The sequence below is a fragment of the Rhagoletis pomonella genome, unplaced genomic scaffold (assembly GCF_013731165.1).
Source record: "Rhagoletis pomonella isolate Grant_MI unplaced genomic scaffold, Rhpom_1.0 Rhpom_scaffold_00003, whole genome shotgun sequence".
Taxonomy (NCBI): Eukaryota; Metazoa; Arthropoda; class Insecta; order Diptera; family Tephritidae; genus Rhagoletis; species Rhagoletis pomonella.
This window is the reverse complement of record NW_023458557.1, coordinates 61,774,189-61,797,495: the sequence shown is the minus strand read 5'-3', so window position 1 is coordinate 61,797,495 and position 23,307 is coordinate 61,774,189. Positions and strand designations below refer to the sequence as shown.

Below are 23,307 nucleotides of genomic sequence, written 5' to 3'. Positions count from 1 at the left end.
CACCTTTTAAGCACTACTGTTTTCAATGAACTAAGCCAATAAACTCAATACAAACGATCCACACGAGGCAACCGACAAGCCAACAAATACAAGATATCAAAATATTTTGATTTTCGGGCCACGGTTGCGGCAACACGAATTTCTATGAGCAGCAATGCTACACACGAGGCAACGGTCGAAGCAACATGCCCTGATCGCTTCAACGGTTCCCTCGTGTGTGTTCAGCTTTAGATTATAGAGGTATACGCCGTCGGGCCACGCCGCCGCCGCCGTTTTTTGTCATTTCTCACGCGGCGGCGGCGGCGGCGGCGTTCGGCGCCTAAGGAATTTTGTACAAAATTTTCCTGTTGTATGCACATTGAAATACATCGTTTGAAGGAACTAAATACTACTCGTATAAAAACACTATTTTACGAAATGAAAATTACATTTTTAAAAGAAGTTTTTTGACATAATTTGGGCCACTGAACATTTCACAAAAAAGCGTAACTCAGAAAAAAACATAGGTAACACGCTTTCCATCGAAAGCGTTTATTACAGTTAAATTAGGGTCGAATACTGGTAAACTGGCGATTTCTTCCGCAGTAGAAATAGAATATTTTTTCCTAAGTAGTGGTCAAACCCCAGGAAGGTTTTGCTCCCGCGCACCGCAATATTTTCTACACAGAGTTGAAGTCCCCCTTTTTGGAAAAAATTACTATTATTTTGCATTACATTCTGTTCTCCTTAGAAAAATTTGGCGCTTAATATATTATTGGAAATTTAACTATTTATAAGCCATTTTTCAAACAGTGGGTCAAAAAGGCCCGTTGTGGTGGGAGTTGATTGGTTAAACTTTTGGAAAAAAGTAGGCCAACCTTATTTTCAATATATAACCCGCAAAAAATCGTAAGAACTCCGTAATTTAACATAACGGTTGATAAGCTTATTGCAAACATATATTGATAGCGACATAAATTACCCCAATAACTTAACCTTTAAATTTTTTTATTTCTTTAAATTGAAATAGTACATACGGATTTGTAGAGTACATAGAGATGTATGTATATTAGGGTGCCCATTGAAAATCGTTTTTTTGTACCTTAGTACTACATATTTTCAAATTGTGGAAATTATCGATGGTCAAACTTTAAAAAAATTTTTTAAATTCAAGCAAAAATAGTCATTCAAAAACTCATGAATCTAGAAAATCGTATTTTCTGACCTAAATCGACAGGCCGCGACCTCTAAATGGCCTTTAAAAAATCTATAAAAATAGGCAATAACATTTCTCATAAAAACGAATCAAATTAGGGGGTAGGGTCTTAAAATTTTCAAAAAAAAGCATTTTGGATGGGAAACCTAATGTATATACTATATAGACTTTCTTCTGTTCGCCCATCCATCAGCAGCAGTCACTCAACATTTGAATTCAATGAATGAATTAAATATAATCTGATGACATGATAAGATTAGAAGCCTCATGGCTCTTTGGACTCTACCTTATGGGCAGGAGCGCCGGCGTTTCCAGACGCGCCGGCGTCGCCGCCGCCGCCGATTCTTTTTGAAGTTGACCACGCCGCCGCCGCAAAGCCTGTCGGCGTAAACCTCTATTAGATTATCGATCTGTATACCGTTTTTCGAGATCAGGTCATTTTCCCAGGATATTTTAATTTTAGTGAAAATAAAATTCAACCTTTAACAAGGAAAAACTTTGAAAAATAACAAATCTTTTGTATATTTTTTCATTTATATTAAAGCCTGTTCTTTTAGCAAAAAAAAGAAGCTACTAACGGTAAAGATCTATGGATAAATAAACAAGTTGTGAATGGTCAAATAAAAATGTGCAATAATTGTTTGTATGAAATGGGATCTGGAAAAAATGTTACTCATACGCCACATCGTTCACGGCCGAACACGTACATACTCGTGCATGGCGTATGAGTATCATTTTCCATGCAAACTTAAAATGAAAATATCTCGGGAAAAAGACCTGAATTAGAAAAGCGGTATATACATATATCCGTAATCTATGACCCAAAATTAAGTTCGCTTTATTTGTGTCATTTTATCGTCCCCACTGTGTATTTGAGGTAATGGTGGACAGCCACGCGCCACGCCGCGTCGCGGGATTGCGTAAATGCGGACCGCTGCGTTTGAGCGCCACCAACCTCGCTTCCCCCCTCCATCCGCGCCATTACGCCGGAAAATTTATTTGTTGCTATACGTATATAATTTAAATGCTCTATATGTATGTATGTACGATGAGGAGTTGGTTGGCTGTGTATCCACAGAAATACACAGCAGAAATACTGTGGATGACGCATGGGCTGATTTAACTGAGAAGGCGACTGAATATTTCACAAACAACACAATACGTTTGGAAAACTTTTTAAAATCAAATGAGTAACGGGGAAAATAACATAATTACGCTGGATGATGATATGTAACCTATCCACCGAAACAGAAGATGCTTCAGCCGACGTTTATTGTAATAACTACATACATATGATTTATTCCGAATTCTTAAATCAATTATGTTTTATTTGCTTTAATTAAGCTAATGCCAGATAAAAATTTTTAGCTTTGCGTGACATTTATAGCTTTGCCAGCAAAGCGCCAGATGCAAAAGGTTTGCCACAATGCACGCCAAGAAAATAAATTTGTACTGCTTTTTTACTCATCAAAATTACTGTGAATTTTATATATTTTGTTTAAAAATATCAGCAATGTAATTAAGTTTTATGTTTCTACATGAAAACTCAAATTTGGACGAAACAAAATAAATATTTAACAGGCTGATTGTCAAAGCGCGCAAAAAGATGGGAGTTGGCCATCTTTTCGCTTCGCGCTGCAACTTCAACGATCTATGTGGCATGCTTTGTGCATTTTTATACAATTCATCTTATCTGTCAAAGCGAATCTGTCACGTAATGCAAAGCAAACGTTTTATGTGGCATTAGCCTTGAGATGTGCTATTAAGTTCTTGCAATAACTCTATATTTATGTAAATACGAGCAATTTGTGTTCGATTGGCCGTCAAATTATTTCACAATCGACGAAAATATGCGTTTAACTTTTTACTGATATTTTTTCTTGAAACTTTTAATTATTTGATTTTATCACATTACGTATGTATGTATGTATGCACTAAATATATGCATTAAAAATCATTAATTAGAATTTTTTCTTCTAATAAAAGGAAACAAATATTTAGTTTAATCTAATTATTATTAGTTATTAGTTTTGCTTTAGTTTTGGACTCATTGTAAAATGTAAACAAGAGCCTTTTCCTTATTTTAAGAAATTAAGCCCAGCGACAAAAAGAAATAAAGCCCGCGGAAATTATTTCCTTTCCAAAAAAATAAAAAGAAAAGAGCAAGAGAGAGAGAGAATAACTATGATATTATGGGTCGTTACGTCGCCAAAAATGTTACGTAAAAGCGGCTTAAAAACGCAATATTGATGTTTAATTGGAATAACGCAACCTGTGTGAGAGGTATTCACGAAATTCTTTTTTTTATTCAAGAGGCCCAGTTATGTAGTTAAGTGTGGCACATAATATTACTCAAATGTCCGCCGCGGCTCATCTCGTTGAACATATCAGGATAAAGATGAGCCATGACCTAGGTTATCTTAGCTGAGTACCAGTAGCTGAATACCAGAAAACAGCTAAGATAGACGCTGCCAAAATCAACATGACCGCCATAGAATGTGAACAATGATCCGTCCCAATTGAAACACCATTCGTTTTCGAAAAATGGCTTAGGTGTACTTTTGTAAAACACTGCCTATTCTTTGAGATGAAGGGAATGGTGGTTTCGTCGCGATTTTTCGAAAAAATTAAAAAAATCGAAGCAAAAATTGTTGTACAAGGTTGGTTCAGTGTCATGAGTAGAGGTTTAAAGTGTACGTCGAGATATATCAGAGAGGCTTTCAAAATGACCATTGGTCAAGGAACTACGTTAATCATTTTAAAAAGTTAGCGACGCAAACCACACTGAAAGTTTAAGAACTATTTACGTTTACAAAAAACAATGGGGTATGCATAGCCATGGAATGGTGAGCTCAGTTAATCGATCGCGGTCCCCCAGATGTTATGAGAAAAATATGAAATTATTGTTACGAGAATTTTAATTCCATCAAAATATATTTTCGAATTTTTTCAAGAAATAGCTAAAACCCTGACTGGTTTTTTTGTGTTGTTACCTACAGTAGGCAACTTCGTATGCTTACGCTTTTGCTGTCTTTCTCATGCCATTGCCAACTATTGCTACTATTTTTCCACAAATCTGGTACTTTTTTTGCTCTCGTAAATATCATTGCTCACTGGTCTCCAGTGAGGTCAAATTTTCTCAACGCTGAGTGTGGGTAAAGCAAACAACAATCGCTTGGCGATAACGTGTTTTTTGTAACTGTAGAAAAGCTAAATACAATACAAACGTAGCGGCACACTGTTAAATGAGAACTTTGTAGTGCGCATGACCGGCTATTTGGGAGTGGCAGTGAGCTTTCAAGAAACCGCTAAAGCGAAATTACAAAAGCCAACGAGTTTTGTTGAGAAGCGAAGAGAGCAGATAATAAAACCTGAATGCAATTAATAATTGTGAGAACGTGTTGAGAGATAGTGAGTTGTTAAAGAGTTGTCGGCGCACTTGTTGAAAGCGGCAACAAAAGCAGCAACAATAATCAGAATATGAATGCATCGGCGGCATAAAGTGGTCAAAGGAAAATGGCAACACTAATTTAGTAGTAGCAATTTTTTATTATTGTTGTTTGCTTGTTATTGTATCATAAATTTTTTCTCAATTATTTTTGTCGTTTGCTACACAAAACTCAACCGCTGCCGAAGATGTTTTTATCGTCGTCGTTGGTGTCGTTGTCGTTGCCGTTGGTGTGTGGCATGCGACGATGACTATGGGAGAATCCACCGCCGCAGCCGCTCGACACTATCGCATTGGAAGCATTCAAAGCCGCCGTTGCCACCACTACCACTACTACTACTACCAACGCAGCATTGTGGCGAATGTTTATAGATTTTCAGTCGAATTTTGTTATTTCACGTACAAAGTGGCGCGCGCGGGCCGCCGCTATAACAAATCAAATCGAGTGAAAAAATTGTGCCGAAAATCGTAGTAACAATAAAAAAATTAAAAAAATAACACACACACAAAATTCATATATCAAAGCAGTGAATTTACCGTGTGAGCAACGTGTAAGGTGGAGCGTGGAGAAGTGATAAAGGTGGGCTGCAAACATACATACATAGTAGCTATCGGATGCAACTGAAATGGTGTCGAGCCATATTTACAAAGAAGCGATTATTAAATTTTTATTGCAAAAATTCATTAAATGGTTATAGTGGAATTTTATTTGCAAATCACTTAACGACATTTTTTACATGGAAGCAATTGTTTTTATTGCATAAATTATGGAACGGTCTGAAAAAAGTAACCCCCATAAAGCTGTAAATGGCGGCTAGTAAAAGCGAAACGGAAGTGAAATATTAAATAAATTCAATCGTTGAATATTTATTGGAATTATCAGTGGTTAACTGCCGGATATTGCCACCTAAGTAAGTTATAGTGGCAAAAAGTTAGAAAACACAAGAGCGCAAGCTCAGGCAGAAAAACCTGTCAACGCGGACAGTCATCTACGGTCAGTGTGAATTGTGGAAAAGCGTTTACTGGCGGCAATCGAGTTGGCGGCGACTGAGTTGGCATAGAAATCGCAAATTATGAAGTAAGCGCAATAAAAAATGCACTTAAATTTGAATATGAAAGAAACCTCAAGGGAAAGAAGGTGTGAAACATTTGTGAAAAGTGATAAAATAAACAAATATAATACGAGTATAACGGTAAAGTGTGAGCACTCATGTTAAAAAAAAATGCAGCTCAACAAACTTCACGCTATAATCGCATATTTCCATAGTCTGCCCTCATGCACGCCTTCACGGATACTATGTATGTAATTATACCGCCAGCGCAATAAACTTCACAAAATGGAATTTTAAATTTAAATTAACACAAATCGAACAGATAGTTTGTTAATGTCATGCTTAAATCAACCAATTACCAGATCATTACATGGCCGTGATCATATTTCAAGCGTGTATTATGTAAAAACTTTGTACGCATATATGTACGTATCTACATTGGCTGTGTATGTGTGTGCGCGCCCATGCAGGCTGATAATTCAATTCCAAATTAATTACTGCAAATTATAGCCATTCGCACCGAGGTAGCAGCAGCCAACTACTGTAGCGGTTGCACAAAAATTTGCTATAATTGAAAAAATAACCAATTATTGCCGCAATTTTACTGTATAGCGTACGCTGTAAGCACAATGAAATGGTGCGGTTAGCAGTTGTAGCGGTTGTGATTTCTATTTCGCGTAAATTGCAGGGAAATTAAGCAAAACACCCACTTAGACGATCAGATCAGCTAGCAAAGCGCTTTAAGAGCATATGAACACTGATGCATACATATTACAGAAACGGATGTGTGTACAGCCTTAAACATAAACGTATGTATAAGTTAACATAAACTACCGTCGAAGTTGGCCACAAAGACTGCCCACCAAAGCGTAATAATACTTATTTGTGCATTTAAATATGTATATATTTATTTACTACATAAGTATGTATGTATATACATTGTACAATACATACACACATAGTTATTTATGCACATATCTATCTACATACATACATACATATGTATATATGTATGCACGTACTTGCAATGAACGCCCTCCGATGGTTTGTTGCCACAAACTTTTTGTCGTATCCGCTACGCGGTTAACGGTACGATTTGGTAATTTTTGGAATTTGCGCGCGCCTACTTCCTATTCCCCTGTCCTATGCCACTACATCCCACTTTACATGCCAACACACACACATGCATGCATATATGCTCTCTAGTCTGTGTTTGTGGGAGTATGCATGTGCATGCCGACCCGCATCTCTTACCACATCCGCTATTCGTGTACATAATAAATTAAATGCTACATTTCATAATAAAATTAAAAACGCAAAAAGAAAGCAAAAAGGCTATTTATTATTAGGTACATATAAATGCGCAAGACTCATAAAAAACATAATGAGTGTAACAAAATTTATTGTACAAATAGTGTAAGAAATAAAAATATACATATACATACATATGTATGTATACAAAACCGGCACTCAGTGACTAGTCGAAGCAAATTATGATTTATGAGTTTAAAGCTCAAGCGCGGGCGCTCACATCAAGTACACACAATCTGGTTTTCGTTTAATGCGCGGGCAACGGTAATGCTAGCGATTTATGTATGTAGATGTCGGTAATGTAGATGGCGGCAAGCAAGCGTGTCCAAGGCATTAGGCAAGAGCGAACTAGTGGAATAGCGAAAACGAAACACTAAATGCCTAGTCAACAAACAGATTTGGCGGCCTGTGCTGCCAGAGGCTACTTTTAGAAAAGTTTATTAACATAATTTGTCTAAGAGCTAATGTATGTAAATATCTAAGAATATACGAGTATGCAATTTTAAGGCGTAAAGCGTTTTGAAGTTCAGTTAAGTTAAAGGCTTTTCCCTGCCGAAATTGGACTAATAATATAACTATATATCTGGCAAGGATAGGTTTCCTCTTGCTATTAAACTTTTTCTAGTAACCAATTGAATGTCGTTGTAATGCAGGTCCACTTAATGCAATTCAAGTGCATAGGATGCCTAGACGCTCTTCCAGGTTATCTACTACTATGTATACTATATTACTTCTATACTCTCTCTTGTGAAAAAAACTTTTCAAAAGAATCCTAGAGACCATGAATGGAAATGTGATATAGTACAACGTTGAGAGCTAATGGTTATATTTACTGGTGATTCCGGTATTAACTATGTACATACATATGTATTCAGTAAATAGTGGCATTCGGCAGAAGTGGAGAAGGACTTTGCTTCACTTAGAATTTCCAATTGTCGTCAGTTGTCGCAGAAGAGAAACGACAGGCGTGCTTTGTTGAATTCGGCCAAAATCGTTTAGGCGGTTACAGCGCCAAATAAGAAGAAGAGAAAAACTTAATAATAAAAAGTCGGACAGTTCATTGACTGAGAAGGTTTGAAATAAATTTATTGGGACCGAAGTGGAGATACCAGGTACCTTTGTGAAACCATCCATGCGTATGTTCATTTTACAAAAACACACGCTATAGAAATATTTTCTGACTTCGATATGAAGTGCAACGTCCTGAGCCATTGGTATTTTGACGGACATCCAAGCGTCTATTACGGATATCAGATATCGTCAGGTATAGCCATAACTGGTGATGACATGCCTTAATAAACCGAGTTCTCTTCGTCTAACCAATCGAATATGGGTTCTATGAAACACTGGTATTTAAGAAAATTAGATTGCCGAAAAACTTGAAAAGGAAGGAGCATAGCGATATAGGAAAAGTATTACGGTATACCTTGACTAAACAAAAGCAACAAGCTATACAATGTATGTGCCATGTTCGGGTTTTCTGGACTTCGGGGCACTTTGAAGGAAAATGGATAGGCGAAAAGGGAGCCAAAGTGAGGCATAGGAAAGGTAGTATCGTCTACCCTGACCAAGCAAGAAGAAGATGCTCAGATAAATCTCTTATGGCATAATTACAAAGACTATGCATGTGATTGCAAAGAGCTCACAGGAACATATAACATTAAACACTTTAATTCATAAGCAAATGCAAGAATAACCTAATAATCATCACAAGACAGGACATTGCCAGCTTAAATATAATCCAACTAAAATAAGAAATTTGACCAATAAGATTCCGCAGAACGGGTAACGAAACTGCACGGTACAATTTAGAGCAAAGGGGATCATCTCTCAACCGAGAGCGCAGGGTAATCGAAAGCGCAATACTATAATTACACTTTAAATCTATGTATATAGAAGCGGAGTAGATCCGAAGCTCGCAGTGTTCTAGCCACAAACAATAATTATAATCAGGACTCGGAATCTCATACATTAAAAAATCGAAAATAACACCGCGCGACAGTAAATTTACCACAAAAAAAATGAATATATTGCCGAAATTATGGGTAAATTGTGGTAAAACTGCATACTTAGTTTTCCTGTCTGATGTCGGGATTTTTTTTAAGGACTTTGAAATTTAAAATTTATTTAAAAAATTCAGTGCAGTGTAGGATAAAAATTATAAAAGAATACATTTTTTGGAATGGGTACTGAAAATGTTCTTTACAAACTTTGCCCCTAAATATCCTTGAAAATTTGCAAAATATTTTTTTTGGAAAAATTATTGTTTGAGGACTAATATACGCACGAACTCATCATCGAATTTCGTCCTGCAAACTTTTGTAACTTAAAAAGATAAAATTGATTAAAAGCGCATTTTCAATACCTATTCGTTCTTGTAAACCAAGAAACTTGATCGTTTTTAAATTCTACAGAATCTTCTCTCTCATTTGGTACCCATATTGTCATTCTACATTGCAATGATTTTTTTAAATATTTTTTTTAATTAATCATATCTTTGAAATTTCAAAGTCCTTTGAAAAAAAATCCTTACGCCAGAGTGAAAAACTAAAAACGCAGTTTTACTATATTTGGCCCATAGTTTTGTGAGTATATCGATTCTTTTGAGTGTTTTGCATTTTTTTTTTTGTTTTTGTCGCAGGGTGTATGCAAATATGCAATCAAAATTCAAAAATATGGGCTTTAAACAAGTAAAATATATATGCAGTAAAAAAGATTTTCCTAACATTTTATTGCCTGTACAAAAATAAATAACAAATGCGTTTTAACATATTTAAGTATTTATTTATAATCAAGCAGTCAGTTACAATCTTGTGTAAATAGAAACATGGACAGTTTAATAGTTTGAGAAAGTTTGGCGGCTTTAATGAATTTCAATACGTCATAGAGAGAGAATCAGCTTCACTCAAAAACACTCTGCAGGAATGGTTTGCAGAGTGTCTTTAGCCTTATCCTTGCGAGGGCTGGACAGTCGAACAGGAAGTGTTCGACCGTCTCTTTTAAGTCGGTCATCGCAACTGCGACAGAACCTGTTGAAGGGCAATCCAATCATTTCTGCATGTACCCCGACGGGCCAGTACACTGTGCACACTGCAGTAAGTTTGTAGGTATCTTCTTTGCTAATTCCTAAGAGAACTTTGGTTTAAATGGGTTGTAGGACACCCATAACTACCAGGTAATCCTGTACGATCCTGTATGGTTCCACCTCTGCTTGGCCTTCGAGTGATAAATTTCGGTAATTGTTGCTTTTATCTTCCTGAGCGAGGCGCCCATGTCCACGGCGTGAAACACATTCAGTACAGAGCCGCACCTTGCTAGTTCGTCCGCTGCCTCGTTGATATAAATGTCCCTATGTCCCAGGACCCATATTTGGGTAATTTCGTATTAATCAGATATATAGGCCGCTTCTTTCCACTAGTTGAGATCTAACAGAGGTAGAAGAGAGTGCCTCATCGGCAATTTTTTTGTGAAGGGAAATTTATGTGTCAAGAGATTTCGCACTAAATTTAAATGGTTGTAATCATAAAAAGTAAAAATATGCAAAAACTATATGCGTTTATTGTATTTTTTGCAAAATCATGAATTTACTGTAAAGTATCCACTAACGGTTGAATGCCATTTTAAAGGAAATTTCATGATTCGTAGAGAAAACTTAACCATTTGAAGATGTACAATAAAAACATGCATTTGCATGAGATGTCGAGTCCTAATAATAATAAAACAGTACAATGAAGCAGGCCATTCTGTGGGCAAACATCATATATGATCAAGGCTTTCCCCGGTAAAAGCTTTTAAAAGCTTTCTATGGATTCTATATCGTTACTGCGCACCTCATTGACCGGGTCCAGTGACTTTTGTATAGACCACTGATGCTCTTTTAAGCTTCTTTTACATTTTGTATTGGCGCGTGCGTATTAATGCTCTCTCTGCCCATCGATGGTATAGACGCATGCAGAGTAAATGCTCTCTCCGATCATCACTGCCCTGCAGAGCGAACTATTACAAAAAGCAAGGAGCGATTTTTATTGAAGAACCAAACAGAATAGTCCATGAAATCTTATTGTGGGACAAAAAGATAATATCGTAAAGTCGATTAAAAATGATCTAATAGCCAGCCATAACCTATGGGTATATGTATTATCAAGTTGGGACAAGTAAGCGACTATTTTTGGTGCTGCTTATGAGGCCAGGAAGACTATCTCTGCAACTATTCCATCTAGGAAAACGAAGAACTAATAATGCAACAAAAATTCAAAAACAGTCACAACTTTATCCGATTTTTAAAGCAATCACAAGCCGTTAGCGACTTCATTAACTTCCATTTGACTGTGAACAAACGAGGCTGTTGAGAACCAGTTGGCGTTTTGGAATGACTGATAGATAGTTGAAATGTTTGCCCACATACGTCAAAATCGTCAACACCTCGGCCAAAAAAACTGATTAACTAATTAATGACAGGGCCTCATATAGCCGCAATCATTGCCTCACCCCTCTTTGAATCATGGAAGAATAAACCTTTTAAAGCTATATTTCCTAGCTTTCGTAGATTCCAGAAGTAAAGAACAAGAACCTGGTGTGCATACACGATTGAGAGAATACAAAGGGTGCGCCGACCGCTATTCCTCTCTTAACGAATTTGACAGAATCGTCAAGAATGATAGAATACGAGATTGTGCATTCCTGCGGGTGATGACGTCAACATAGCATACGCCGGCGCTCTCCTTCCATTAGAAGCATTCGCCTCAATGTTATCCTACAAATTAATACCCTTACATTAAAAACTGAGTCCTAATGGCTTATATCTTTCAGAACAATCTCTTTCAAACTAAAAAATGCATTGGTACGCAACTCGGAAAACATTTTTTTTTTTGCATAGGATTGTCACAGCCCTTCAACTGGAGAACTTCGCGGGTATGACTCTGTTCTTCAGGCACGCATATTATATATTTGCTTTCTTCTTTTTCTCTTGCGCGAGCGTTGGCCCTACACATACATACATATCTCGTAATTTTAAGCTTCTTTAAAAAGCAATTCTTATGTGCGCAATTGTGAATTTGTTTTGCTTCGTGTTAAGCAACAACAAAACCTCAACTGAAAACGAAGAGCTTCAACAGAAATCATCACAACAACAAATTATAATTTATTGCTCAATTAGTGCAAATAGCAGTGAAGCAACCGAGCAGCAGCCAAAGCCGTCGACATCGTCATAGTTGCGATGAAAAATGGGCAAACGTTTGTAGTAGCAATTAATAAATAAAACAAACTACAACAACTACTGCAATTAAATTGTAATAAAGCCACAAAGAATCAAACAAAAAACATTGATCGTGACGAATACATTGTGCAACTTGTGCAAACTTAATGAAAATTCATATAAATTAATAAAGCGAACAAGCGCACCGCCTTCGTTTTTCGCACACACATCGCAGTGGTGCAGTCATAAAACCTTACACACTCACGGATTTATACTAATAAATACAATTTTAACTTATTTTTTGCAGGTTCTGTGTACGCAGCAAAGATGTGAATTAAAAAACCGCAAATAAAAACATAATAAACAACACCGCTTATAACAAGAAAAATTGTATGGTGCAGTCTTGTGTAAAAAATATTTACAATTAAGCAACAGAAAAAAGGTGAAATAATTACATTGCAATCGGTAATTAAAACACATTAATCAACAGCAGCAGCAGCAAAAAACCGTTACTGTAAATTTGTTGCAAACAACACGAAGCGCACAATAAAAGCGTGTTGAATTTACAACGCATGCGCCACCATCAACACTCTATCACAAATGCAGCAACCCTTGCAGCTTGACAGGTACACTTGAAAAAGTAAGAGCACTAACTGCTGATATAGTGAATAAAAATATAATCGCCAAACAACAGCCAAGCGCACCAACGACGTTGCACGCATACACGTGTCTTCATTGCACGCATGCGCAAGTTTTGGCACTCGCTCTCATTCTCTCGGCCTTCTGCACATCGTTAATAACAGTGTATTTTTTGCAGTGGTCTATCGTAGGAGCAGAGTTGCCACACATATTTTCAACGCTGAAACGCTTAGTTAAAACATTGGATACCGGCTGAATATTTTTTGCTTCGTCCAGAGCTTGCAACCAAAGCCTTCAAAGTGGATTTAACAAATTATAATAAATTGCTGCAGTCCAGCAATCACTATTTGCGGCCAGATTACCTGGCCGCACCGAATGTGGTAAGTCCATAAAATGCATTGAAATTCACAAGTTTCTGGACCGAATGGGTTAAGAATCGCTTTCGGTTTATTTATGGTGCTAATAATAATGCATCCATAAAAAGTTCGAATATTCGTATCTATATTCGTATATCTCTGGAACTTTTATTCTTTACTACTTTGACCAATTTCACCTTACTCTTTGAACTTTGAAACATAATTGAAAAATATGCAGATAATGTAAAAAAAGTATATTTATGCAGATAATAAAATAAATTTTAACCAAAATTGATTGAATCAGCAAAAGTGTAATAATACACTGTGCAACAAAAAGAGAGGGGAAAAACAAACGAATGCGGTATAGCAATTATTAAAGAGGAAGGCCTCCAGAATGCCTTTTAACGATTTTTTTTTAGTCCAGTGTAAATGATTAAGGCCTGTATTCAGCTCTCAAGAAAAGCAAAAACTCCTTATAAAATGACGTACAAGAAATGGCTAAAAATTTTCTTGAGTCAAATTTCTTTAATGCAGTACGCAGTTCTTAAAAAATTCGGTACGCTTTCTGCTACGGTTTTCTAAAATTTTTTTTGTGAAAAAAGAGCACAAGGCGACCCATGCTTGCAACAGAAATATATGCCCGTTTCATGATTTCTTGAGGAAAGAGCGAGGAAACAGGCTGGTGAAGTATCAGTTGTCGAAATTCCTTGGACACACACACACGAAATAAAGGCAATTCTTTTGTTGACCCTTTTCTTGAGAGCTGCAACCGGTCTTTAAAATATTGACCTTTAAACTTTAATTGCGCACTTACTAATTTATGAACACATTATACAAGTGTAGAGTAATACCTTACTAAAATAAAACACCATCCACTTAACGATAAGTAAGTTGGGGTATTCACAACGGTGTCGCAAGTGTCATATTGTTGTATGTCGTAAACTTTCAATGCATGAAAATATTTTAAGTGGGTTCCCAAGGTACCATAAAAGTCATATTATGCATTTTCGCAGTGTTAAAAAATAGTTGGTGGTGGTTTCAAGTTCTCTAAACATTTATTTAAGCTTTTAAAGATTACGACATACAACAATACGACACTTACGATACCCTCAAGAGTTTGCTCTCACGTACTAAATTTCGAATGCAAATAACTCGGGTTCTGAAAAAGGCGCACATTAAATTCTGGCGTCATTTTCAAGAGTATAGCTCAACAAACAAAAATCGGATAATACTGCCAGAGCCCAGAACAGTCAGGAAGTTTTCCTCATAAAACGTGCCTGTCACAAAATATCCGCCTTATCATGGAAATGTTATTGAGAAAACTGACCTTGGTTTTGGATTCAGAGACCTCAAAAGTAGGACTCGTCAAGGTTCTGGAACTTTTTGTGAATATGGTTTTGTGGAGTTGTGTCATCTGGTTCCAAATACATTCGGTAAAAGAAATGTAGCGTGTAAAAAAAAATTTAATCTGGACATTGACTTACTAGTGTTTTAGATACTTTTGGGATTACAAAGATCAGATCGGAAATACCTAACAGATATAGCGATTTTGGCCATATACATACCTAAGAATGTATGCATTATCACTAAAATCAAAAGTTCCAGAGATGTGCCCGCATGCGTTCGGATAATTGTGTATATGGATAAAATTCGGATATCGGTTAGTATCCGTTCCTTTTCTTATCTGTCTATCCGGTTAGTTCCACTCATTTGGTTATGGGAGCATGGATGTTTTAACAGTACTTGAACTGATTCGTAAAATGCACTCTAAAAAATTTTTGTTCAAATTTGCGCATAAAAAGACCAGTAACCAGTTTCCTCTCTTAATCAATATTTATAGAAAAAAATTTCTTTTTCATTTCTTGTGCGTCATTTTGTAAGAATTTTTCTTTTTTCTTGAGAGCTCTTTAAAGTTTAACTGCGAATGAAAACATTGTCCTAAAAATAAAATAAAATAAAAAGTCACTTACTGTTGATTTTTACACTTTAAAGCCTAAAAAAGTTTACCACTGAATGTACTTAATAAGCATTCGAGGATTTAATTTGCTAACTTCGAATTCGTGCCACCAAAATTAGCTACGTGATAAAAATACAAGTTCAGTTAAATTTCCGTTATTCGAAGTATTAAAAAATGAGAAACCAGAAATCGACGAAAATGAATAAAACTGTGTAAAAATTTCGTGAAATTAATCATATTATTTATATTAAAATTCTTTTGTAAAATTTTGTATTACTTTTGAAAGTTGAGTGCATCTTTAACCGTTAATTTTTTCATGATTTAATAATCGGATCTAAACCAAATTACGGGACGACACTTAACTTCCGGTAAAAAAAGAATTATTGGAATCGGTTCACGCGGTGCAAAGTTATGCGGTGGAATAAATAAAAGGAGTAAAAATACTCCGAAGAATTGATGACCTTCCCTTTTTTGAAGCCGGTTGAAAATTTCTGAGTTCTTTGTAAATTTTATGTAAATAAAATGCAATTTATGAAACTTTAAAAAGTTTATTTATTTATTTTTTTTGCGTGCGCCCCTGGCACTTAGTATTTATTATTTGTAAAAAATATATTTTTACTTTCAAACTGTTTGTAATTTTAAACATTTCATGTGTATATTTATGTGTAAATTTTAAACAACTCATGTTCAAAATCAAATCTTGAACATCTTGTGCGTATACTTGAACAGATTCTAGTTGAAAAATAAACACTTTTCAGTAGTAGTTTTACATGCACTTTTTAGAAAGTGTTTCCGAAACCTACTGTATCTATCGAGTTTCAAAATAAGTAAAAGAACACTTCATTAATCAAAGAACAATTATTAACCGTCTTCACAAAAAGGAGAAAGTTATCAATTCTTCGGAATAAATATTTTTTTTATGTATGTTACGGCATAACTTTGGACCACTTTAACCGATTTCAATAGCTATTTTTAAAAAGGAAAGGTGTTACCTCACAGGTGGTCCCATACTAATTTGGTTTAAATCCGATCATTGCATCATGAAGAAATTAACGATAATCTCAAATTTGTATGTGAGTATTCAAGTCGGTTTTGATTTTTGCTTAAACATTCTTCTTCTTCTTCTCTTCTTCTTCTTTTTTGGTGCTGTAACCGCCTAAGCGATTTTGGCCGAGTTTAGCAAAGCACGCCAGTCGTTTCTCCTCTGTGCCAACTGACGCCAATTGGAAACGCCAAGTGAAGCCAAGTCCTTCTCCACCTGATCTTTCCATCGCAGTGGGGGCCTCCCTCTTCCTCTGCTACCACCAGCGGGTTCCGAGTTGAACACTTTCAGAGCTGGAGCGTCGGTGTCCATTCGAACGACATGACCAAGCCAGCGGAGCCGCTGTATGTTAATTCGCTGCACTATGTCCAATCGTTGTAAAGCTCATACAGCTCATCGTTCCGTCGTCTGCGGTACTCGCCGTCGCCAACGCGTAAAGGCCCGTAAATCTTCCGCAAAATCTTTCTCTCAAACACTCCAAGAGCCGCCTCATCGGATGTTGTCATTGTCCGTGCTTCTGCGCCATATACCAGCACGGACATGATGAGTGACTTATAGAGCGCGGTTTTCGTACGTCGAGAGAGGACTTTACTCCTGAATTGCCTACTCAGTCCAAAGTAGCACTTGTTGGCAAGAGTGATTCTACGTTGGATTTCAAGGCTGACATTATTATCGGTGTTAATGCTGGTTCCCAAGTAAACGAAATTCTCTACTTTCTCGAAATTGTAACTGTCAACAGTGACGTGGGTGCCAAGGCGCGAATGTGCTGACTGTTTGTTTGATGACAGGAGATACTTCGTCTTGTCCTCGTTTACCACCAGACCCATTCGCTTTGCTTCCCTATCCAACTTGGAAAAGGCAGAACAGACTTCGCGGTTTTTGTTAGCGATGATGTCGATGTCATCGGCATAAGCCAGCAATTGCACGCTCTTATAGTAAATTGTTCCTGAGCGGTTCAGTTCTGCAGCTCTTATTATCTTCTCCAACATCAGATTAAAGAAGTCACATGAAATGCTTAAACATTACTTGTTTTATTTGTTAATTTTTAGATTCGAGTATCCGGATGTTCGTATTTTTTGTTCAGGTATTCAAATATCTTGATTATCTGGTTTATAAAACATCCAGATAGCATCCCAGCCCTTCATTCGAATTGACGTAAGAAAACATAATGCGCTATAAAGAATGATCCTATATAATGCACTTCTTGTATGAAAAAGTCTGATGAACAGCTTTTAAATTGCCCAAGGTGGTTATTTTTGACCTTGTCATCTGATTTCACAGTTAAATTTGATTAGTGTGGACGAAACCATACCGGTCTGTAATTTTTTCATAACCTCAAAGGCTTATTTAAGAGGACTGTGGGCTAGTAAAATTTTATCACTATATATGTTTATGTTCATAGGTGTATCGACAACTTCTAAGTAAAAAAAGGTATCATTCCAGATAATATAAATAATAAAAAAATTTATTGGGGGTAGTCTTCAATATTAAGCTACTGTGGAACCGCAATGTGTAGGAAAGAGTGAGAAATACCAGTAATCGGCCCTCTATACTTGCAAAATATTGCTGGTAGTTACTTGGGGTCTGTCGCCTGCCTTAATGTATTGTACAGGGCAATAGTCAGACCCTTACTAATCTATGGCGCTTTGGTGTAGTAGAATGCCGCATAAAAGTTTTCATAACTCCGGTCAATGGAGAAATTTGATAACCTCGTGCCACTGTGCATCATGGAAGCTCTGCTCTAGAAAGAATAAATGTAAGCCCCCAATTTGACACCTTGCTTTAATTGAGAATGAAGGTTTCGCATGCGGATTAGAATGAAGCCCAACCGCATCTTAGGGGCAGTGCAGCATATTTTAAGTGTAGGTTTTCGCTATGAGCATAATAGAAGAGCTAGCCTACACGGGAACAAAATAACTAAAGCTATCTACGAAGGATAGCAGAGTTGCTACCTTATTGCTTACGGGCCGTGGATGCTCATGTACAAATAATGGGTATCACTACCGTGGACAAGTGGAGGAAGTGTCGTGAGCGGGAGACCATGGAAACCTTAGAGCATCTTTTAGCCGATGTCCCGCACTGTCAAAAATACGACTAAAATGCTTTGGAGTTCATTAATTCGAGGAGTTAGCAGACACCTAAAATAACGAGCTGGCAGCGTAAATGACCTACCGGTCAATGCTCAAGGCCGACCAGATTCACGCATCCTAGCCTTCCGGTCCAATAAGGATTTTCAAATTAAGAATCAAGGGCAAACTTTGTAAAATTATACTTTTTTCGCCACCCAGCCTTTTTCAGAGAGTGTTACGTCAGCAAGATTAATTACAACAGGCACATTCCCAGGGGGGGGGAGCCAAAACATAGTTACGTGGGGACCAAACAGAGTTACGTCGATCCATTTTCTACTAAAAATCATGTTTAATAAAAGCGTTAACGGAAATCCTTTGCACAAAAACCAAGATATGTACATATATCCGCTAAAAAGGTCAACCGGCCACTAAGTAAAATTGAAACAGCCATGGAAAACAAGTTGCGCTCTGGAAGCAGATGGTGCTTTTGATAAATCGGAAGACTATAATAGTAACGGCGTCCAATGCAAGGGGTTTATCTTTATTCCATGTCGCTAGGTAGCTGGCGTCATTAAATTTAATCTAGTACCATGAGTCTAGGATATATTTACTCTCGAGCTAGAAAAATCCAAATATACAAGAACACAAGATGCACTTATCCAAAAGAGTCAAATATGTGGGAGTTTGATAGTAAGCTCCCATGGAATCGGCAACGAAGAGAAGTAAGCTATTCACAGGGCCAGGATCTCCATTTAGACCTACCGTAAAGTAATGATGAGGAACTGGGATATCGGGCCCTAATTGACAGGGCTAATGACAACCGATTAGCCTAGCTCCTCTGGTGTAGGGAAACATAAATAGAACCTACTCAGGCCAAGCTCAGCAAACTCCAACGTCATGCCTACATAGGTATTACTAGTGCAATAAAAACCACACCCACGCTGTAATCAATAAACAGCCTCAACTATTAACAACGGGGCTCAGGGAGAATAATAAGCTTGTACAATCATTAAAGATCAGAGTTGTGGTTAGAACCAGGGGAAGAGCTACGCATTAGTTTCGTGGACCAACATATGTCTTCCGAGGTTTTACTTAGAACCAACCGGAGCAATGAACGACTAAAGCTATGTGGGAGGTCGTAGTCTTAAGGGCGCGAAAAACAATCTCATGCACATACATACACACAGACAACACGGTGTTGCTCCTAAATCAAGCGAAGTCATCTCAAAAAAGGTTTAGTATTGCATTGAGCTCTTTACACTTATGGGTTCGTGGTCACAGCGTCGTCAAAGTCAATTAATAACCAAATATTCACGCAGAAAAAGCTGTACACCAAGATTCATAGATCTACGAGCCTCGTCAAGCGAAATGTTTATATAGAGGCAGAAAACGCAACATTACTGCACAAATCACAGACAGCTTAATTCCTGATCCCATCCTTACTGGAGAGTATATGGTCCCGAAGTACTTGTCAAGGCTGGAAATTTATTGGCCTGATCGTTGCGGATTATGGTACGAAGGACAAGGGACAGGAAGCACCAGACCACGTCATATTCCATAGTGAAACCCATACCAGGCCCAGACTTTGCTAGATAGAAGCACTGTACCGGAGATGAACTCATAGCACCCCGCCATGGGAACTTCAGCGACACTTTGTATAAAGAAGAGTCGTAATAAAGATTTATTTATTGCAATATATTTTTCATGGCCACTTGGTGACTTGCTCCCTGCTTTAATAAATAATCTGACTGCGACTTTACACCTCAAAAAGCAACCGGATTCAGAAGGTCACACCTCTGTAGACCTACCTTTTTTAGTAGTGGAAAAATGTAAGTGCACAAACTAAGCATTCTCTCCCTTGGATGTGTAAGCAGTAGGAGGGCCAGCCAAAGGAGATCGAGAGCTACTAAAAATGTAAACAGGTTTTCAAGCCAACACCAAAGAGTAGTGGGCAAGTCTCACGATGTAGGGAGACAGAGGTGGCGCAATCAGCAGTACCGCTACTTTGTTCTTGGCGAATTTGACAGAATCTTGGGCAAGTCTAGCCCTTATCCCTTCAAGAAAAGGCCCAATGTTAACTATGGAGCCTTAAGTGTTGGTTGGGAGCTATCAAATCCGCATCCATCTCGCAAACGTGGGTAGGGTTCGATGAGTGTGCACGACTCCCGTCTCGATGTTTAAGTGATATTCCATCACATATGTATTCCAATAAGTTTTATATCTGTTAAATTTTTAATTATCGAGACGCTCGTCAGGCTCTCTTTCTAAAGTGTCTTCCCCTTTCTTAATAGGGCTTGAAACCGGTACAACTTACCTTTAGTTTCTATCCGTAAGTATTGGCTATTTATCATACTATACAGCGGCAGTGTATGATTTGGGTGTGTCTATGGACAAAATCGTAGAACTCTCGATGTGAATAAGATAAAAATATGGAAAAATATGGATTCGAAAGCTGAAATATGACCTATATCAGAAAAATAGTTCATTATATAATATTTATCTTCAACTCTAAAAAAATGAGGCTGAAATATTAATATTGCTTGCTACCTCCAATAAATAAAGTGTAATTTTTGTGGCTTCAAGGAGTTTTCTCGTAGATTTTCAACCGGGGAATTGTCAAAAGTACGAGTAGAATAGAAGCTTTTTACACGCTTATTTCTTAGATAGTAATTTGTGTAGTGCGTTTTCGGATATGATTCCAGATTGTGCTGTTATGTATGATTTCCACGACTTTGATCTCAATTTTAAAGTTTGCGGATTAGGGTACGCGTTCATCATCCTGGATGTTATATTTCTCTTGGCTGATTTTTGATAAATATACTTATGTACATATATGTATGCATTCCCTAGTATAAAGAGCATTCCCTAGTATAAAGAGCTTAGCTCCTCTTAACTATTTACAAGCAAACATACAAAATTATATACTTACAGGTACCGGTGTACGCGCGTATTGCATGTTATGTATGTTAGTTCTATTATTTTCAGATATGTTCATTTTAAATTAAATGCATATAATTTTCTAATATTGTAATAAATAATTCAATCAGAATTTGATTGATTGAGAGGTCAGCTATAATTATTTGACCTGCATTTTATATTCATTCAGTCACGTAAACGTAATTTATTTATAGAAGTGATTTCTATATTTACTTAAAAAAGTTTTTACTGAGAATTTGGGCGGATTGTTACTTTGACGTCGACCTTAATTAGATGAATTTTAAGTAAACGACTGGTAAAATATATGTATATCGCTAGCTTGAAGTGAAAACTTGCCAAGTCCAGTTAGCAAATTTTACAGGAGCGCAGAAAAACTTCCCAAACTCATTTTCTTCAAATATTTTACAAAAGTGTGAGAGGACACATTTTTTCTTATACAACACAAAAACTAATTCCATACGAATTGGTAGAAATTGACGTTATGGAAATTTGTTGCATCCTTTTGAATTACTCAGATTTTCTGTGCGTGTAAATTAAGAAATTCGGTCACCCTGGAATCGCAGCGGCACTATATCTTGCAAAAGAACGATACTGCTGGCGTATGCAGATAATATCCACATCGTTGGCTTTATACTAAGGCCTTAAGAACGCAAGCGCAGCATTTTTCCGTTTAGAAAAAAAGCTGAAGAGGCTGGTCTAGCGGTGAATGAGGACAAAAAAGTGCCTTCAAGCAACATAAAACTCTGCGTGGACTCTGCCTCTCCGAGCACACAACACTGTTGCCCGCTATAAATTTGGAGTAATGAAGGACTTTGTCTACCTAGGCTCCAGCATAAATACCACAAACTACGTCGGCCTGTAGATCAAGCGAAGAATAACTCTTGCCAACAGGTGCTACCTTGGGCTCGGTAGGCAAATAAAAAGCAGCGCGGCAATCTACCTCCCTGATCGCTTGGACAACGGGTATCGGAGAAGGTAGAATGACGAATCGAATGAGCTTTTCAACGACATGGACATTGCGCCGGTTCGGACATGTTGTACGCTTGGATGACGACGCTCCGGTGAAAAGATCCTCGGAACCCATGTGCGGACAACGAAAACAAGGGCTCCCACGAACAAAATGGAAGGTCCAAGTGCGGAAGAACCTGTCTGCACCCTGAATGAGCAACTGGAAGAATAAGATGTAATCGGCCTATTTGGAAACGGTATATTTTTATTTTTCCTTACTTCCTGTATCAAAATGATAGTTTTTTGTAGACTTAGCAACTTTTTACTCTAAGCTAGCGATATGTGTGTAAAGGTTGTTTTTATTAAGAGTTCCTACGCCATTATCAATTGGGCTCAGTTTCGTTTGCCATTGCATCATGGATAGACTGCGGATTTTTATGGAGAAAACGGAGCCTAAAAATATGTACCACTTAACTATAAACAAATTGTATACAAATTTATACACTTTTATTTCAATTAAGTGGTACATATTTCTAGGCTCCGTATTTTGCATAAAAATCCGCAGTCTAATCATGAATAGAAAAAAATTAGAACAACGTTGGAAAATTGTGGGAATTCATTTCGAAAATCATGGTGCAGTGGTGGGGCTAATTTTTGATTCAATTGACATGTCGGTATGAAAAATTGCCGCATCTGGAATGAAGAGTGTTCACTAAAGAGGACTGAGTATCTTCAATGTGGACACTAAGCCAACAATTGTTATGCCCAGAAGACACGAAGTTATTGATCTTACCCTATCTAACTCTCAGTTAGGGTGGTAAGTCCTAAACTAGAGAGTCCTGAATGAAGATTTTTTCTCGGACCACAGATACATCGAGCTTCAACTTGGCGAGGACGATATTTTCTTTGCGCCTATTAGCAGGACATCCTTCATGCTTGCCTGCAAAGATTGGGGAAGAAGTTACGTGTGTGCAGTGACAGCCAAGTCGCACTTAAGGTATTTGCCAGCCCTCTAACTACTTCCAAACTAGTCTCGACTAAATTATGCTGTCAAACATAACGAGCTTGTTTTACTCTGGGTGTCAAGTCACTCGGGAGTACCTAGTAATGAGACATCTGACCAACTGGCTCAGACCAGGTGATCCTCGGTCCGCAACCA

At 37.4% G+C, this 23,307-nt stretch overlaps 1 protein-coding gene across 10 annotated transcripts in view; it reads left to right on the top strand.

Annotated features, from left to right (window-relative positions):
- The window catches only part of LOC118735346 (zinc finger protein Elbow-like), a 228,093-nt gene that overhangs the window by 6,096 nt on the left and 198,690 nt on the right, over positions 1-23,307 (top strand). Inside the window, exons 1-3 of one of the 10 annotated variants that reach the window (XR_004992585.1) lie at positions 4,809-5,223; positions 6,206-6,504; positions 12,508-12,534. The exons of 1 other annotated variant lie outside the window; for it this stretch is intronic. The gene's annotated coding sequence lies outside the window, so the exon portion shown is untranslated. Of the gene's footprint in view, positions 1-4,808; positions 6,505-12,507; positions 13,174-23,307 lie in introns of those variants that run through there. 8 more of the 10 variants (XR_004992580.1, XR_004992584.1, XR_004992583.1 and 5 more) reach the window with 8 other exon arrangements.